This window comes from Camelina sativa, chromosome 11, assembly GCF_000633955.1.
Source record: "Camelina sativa cultivar DH55 chromosome 11, Cs, whole genome shotgun sequence".
Classification (NCBI taxonomy): domain Eukaryota; kingdom Viridiplantae; phylum Streptophyta; class Magnoliopsida; order Brassicales; family Brassicaceae; genus Camelina; species Camelina sativa.
Genome location: NC_025695.1, coordinates 17,272,820 through 17,276,862, shown reverse-complemented (window position 1 = coordinate 17,276,862; position 4,043 = coordinate 17,272,820). Strand labels below are relative to the sequence as shown.

General features: G+C 32.1%; 1 long non-coding RNA gene across 2 annotated transcripts in view; it reads left to right on the top strand.

Annotated features, from left to right (window-relative positions):
- The window catches only part of LOC104723652, a 3,100-nt gene continuing 1,376 nt past the window's right edge, over positions 2,320 to 4,043 (top strand). The window contains exon 1 of one of the 2 annotated variants that reach the window (XR_002033890.1): positions 2,320 to 2,879. This is a non-coding gene — a long non-coding RNA (uncharacterized LOC104723652). The remainder of the gene's footprint in view (positions 2,880 to 4,043) is intronic. The other variant, XR_757388.2, reaches the window with a different exon arrangement.

The following is a 4,043-nucleotide window of genomic DNA, read 5'->3' as shown; positions in this document are numbered from 1 at the left end:
TGTTACTATTTTTTTTTTCACCACTTAGATTTTGTTATATGAGCGAAAAAAAAAAAACAACGAAGGAAGATTTTTTTTTTTTTTTGACAACATAGTACAAGATTGTTTTTTTTTTTACAACGACGAAAGAAGATTTTGTTATATGAATAAACCATAAAAATAACTTATTACAAACTGAATACATTTGATAAGTTTAACAAAAGGAAAAATTTAATACTATAAAGTTTTCAAATTAAACTATATTAAAGATATTTAACTACACGATGGTAATATTATATCGATCATGGATTTGAATTTGAGATTGAATGTTTGGATTTTAGTTTTAATTTAAGGTTTACAGAATATGGAAAAATAAAATAAAAAAGTCACAAATTAACCACGAAATAATTACAAATATCTTGAAACACAATATGTCGATAATTAGCCACAGTAAATTTATGGCAAAGATTGTTGCTAAATAGCCACATACTTGTTGTTAGCTAATTTATGTCTAATTAACCACAATTAGCCATAAAATATTTCTTTTGGCTATATTGCCACAAATTATTACAACTTAGCTACGAATTGACCACAACATTTTTTTTTGTCTGCTTTGTAGCTAATATATGAGCTATAAAAGGTTTGTGGCTGATTAGTGGCTTGAAGAGTTTTTCTTGTAGTAAATGAAAAATCTAATAGACTTGTTGGGTATTTAAAGAGTGTTTTGAAACTCTCATTTCATAAACATTGTCATAGGTTCAACCAAAAAATATTCCTTAGCATTTAGACATTTATGAATTAACTTGGAAATCATTTTCATTATCAACCTAGACCACAATATTGTTGTTCTGCTCTTATAGTTAATTTTGTTTTCAGAAATTATTCAACCTATCAATTGATATAGAAATCAAGCAAACACCAAGAGAAAAAAAAAAAAAGAACCTACTTGGGTGACTTAAGATGACTCATGAGAGAGACACTTTGTTCTCCATATTTGAAAGTTTTGCAATCAAAGTATTACCTTACGATATAATTAATTTGTACATTTTTAGGTTTAAATATCCATAAATTACTTCCAATTTATGTAAGTAGGCAAGCCCATAAGCTATATTCCTACGTCATTCACAAATAGCTCAGCAAATATTAGTTGTAAATTAAAAAGTATAACACTACAACATAAATATTATGAATTAAACATAAAATTTGCAAATATTATGATGCGTTGTGGAAATATTGTTCAAAATATTTGAGACCTCAGATTCAGATAAACCAAGGCGTTTAACAGCCACTGTATCATGGTTGACAAAATCCCTCAAATACCAAATACTCTCTTCCATTTGCAATATTCTTATTCATAATAATTTTTTTACAATGAATAAGAATATTACAAATGCAAGAGAGTATTTGGTATTTGCATGAAGTCTCCAAAATTGTTAACTTTTTTACGATTGAAAGAGCTTTTAGTACATTTTTATCGGAATGATTTTTTTTTGCTTTTTATTTGAGAACATCCAGCATATATTAAGATATATATATAAATATATATATATATCAAAATAATTATCATAATAGTTATTATGTTTAATCTAAAATTTTATTTTACATCTACCGTAGGTTTTTAATTATTATATATATGCTGATAAAAAGAACAACTTATAGTGTATATTTATATATGTTAAACGATTGGATTTTTAGCCTAATAATAATGAGAAGGGGTCGAATAAGTTAAAGTAAAAAAAATAAAGAACACAGATATGCAAAATGAACGACATACAGTATGTAAAATTACTTTTGTTGTCATGCAAGCAATACGACGTCGTCGGTTTTTTTAGTTTTTTTATTTTATTTTTGACAACACGACGTCGTATTGCTCGTGAGTTGATTCTATTTCACAGTTTTTTCTAATTTTCCCTTTAGTGAAGAGTAATTGAGTAAATGTGATTGATTCTCGTAGTAATATCGAGATTTTGTTGTGTAAGTTTTGCATAGAACTCGACGATTTCAAATCCAATCAATAAAATCAGTAATTGTATTCTTTGGTTGAGTTTAATTTTAACACACCAATTTTAAGCAATCACAACATAGGAATCAAAGCGTCTCTGAGTTGTTTGCTGGTGATGTAGAAACAACAACCGTAATCTTTGTGATTTGCATTCAGGCAGAATCAAATGGTAAGAAACGTGAAGGTAAAAATATCAACGTGTAAAAAGGATTGTGAAAGAACTTCACTCTCTATGAGAGATAGGTTGAGAGAGAAGCTGCTAAGAGTAAGACTGTTTATATGAAGGACAAAGGTGTTGATCCTTGTGACCATTCCCGCAAACTATCATCATCACCAAGAAATGTTACTTTCAGTATTCTCACTCAAACTATGAAGAAGAGCTTTATTAGGGAAGATGTGTATCTTGCGGACCAAGTAATATAGACGGTAAAGCCCAAATTTTTTGTTTTTCATGACGAGAGAAAAAACAATCCTTTTTCGTCTTAAGTCTTAAAAAGAAAAAAGTTCTTCCTCTCATCCATTGTCCCTCTTTCCATTAACCCTAAATCTTAAAATTCCCAAAAATAAATGTTAAAGCCGACAAACTCTTCTCACACAAATCCTAAGGCTTCTCCTTCTTCCCAAATTCCTCTATCTCTCTCTGTTTTTTTTTCTCTCTATCTCTTTTGAAGAATATGAATTCGGCATCTTTCGATGAAGTTGAGATCTGCTGGAGCAAGAGAACCCAAACTTCCCGTCGAAGCTCCTTCCTCTTCGGGTATGACAACCGATGTTCCAGGCAAAACCACCAACGACGCTTCCGCTTCCCTCCGATTCAAATTCTGGATCTGAGATTGATTACGACTCTGAGCGAGCTTGGTGGTGGTGGGTTTGAGACCAAAGATTTCTCTAATTAATGGTATCTAAAATCTTCTTTCTCTTTTAGTTTACTTTGGATTTTTATCCAGCGAACGCTTAGTATCAGCGGCGATTTATAGGAAGCCAAGTAGTCACCCTCGGTGTATCAAGATCTTGGTTTCGGACTATATACCAAGTGTTCCCATCTGTTGGAGCTTGTTGAAGAATAATAAATCCTCAATTGCTGATTTTGATCCAAGGTAAAAAAGTGTTTTTATTTCTTTTAAAGGTTAAGATATTTAGGTGAAGTTAGTTTTTTTCTGGGATCTCATTGTAGATTGTTAGGTCTGCTAATTCGCATATTACCAATTCAGTGACTCTTGGTTCCAAATTCGTTTTGGTGGTCATAGTCTTCTTTAGTCATGGTTTGGTTCTAAGCGAGTAAGAATCTCTTTCCAATCTTCTCTGTTTTCTCTCTTGTGGTTATGTGGTTTCTGTTTTTCTCTCTTGAGTTCTTAGCAGATAAGTGATATCTTTTGGTGTGAAGAAACGTTGCAGATCTTAAGAAAACAAATACTTTTTGCAGATACAGATTTAGCTTACCAATGTTTGACACCTCACCCCATCTCACCTGATTACATGATTTGTATGATTAGCTGTGAATTGTACAGTCAGTGATTTGTTAATAACGTTGTCCGTTGATTTGTTACTTGACGGAGTTTAGTTAGCTTTGTAGGAATCTGTACTCACATGTGATTTGNTCCTAAGGCTTCTCCTTCTTCCCAAATTCCTCTATCTCTCTCTGTTTTTTTTNGTGTTCTTTGGATGTGTTTTGCAGTGTTCTTCACGAAGTGGTCAACAGAGCAGACGATGGTGGAATCACACCTCTTCATAATGAATGTAGAGATTCTCTAATTGAAAAAAATAATTCTGTAGTTTTGTTTTCGCTTTGGCGCTTTGGTTATCCATTTTAGGTGCTGGGGGTAAACAACTCTCCATTATGCTTCATGTGGTGGAAACACGCAGTGTTTTGTTTCATTTGGATCATATATGAATTCATTTGGCATTTGTTTTCACAGCTATTGATCGATAAGGGGGCCTGTTTTATCTGCCATGAACTCCAACGAGTTTGTTCTTCTCTCTATTTCTCCGCCTGTAAGATGGCTGCAGGATAGGAAGCCAAAAGCACATCTGCTTTGAAGTCCCAGATTGAATAGCTACAACA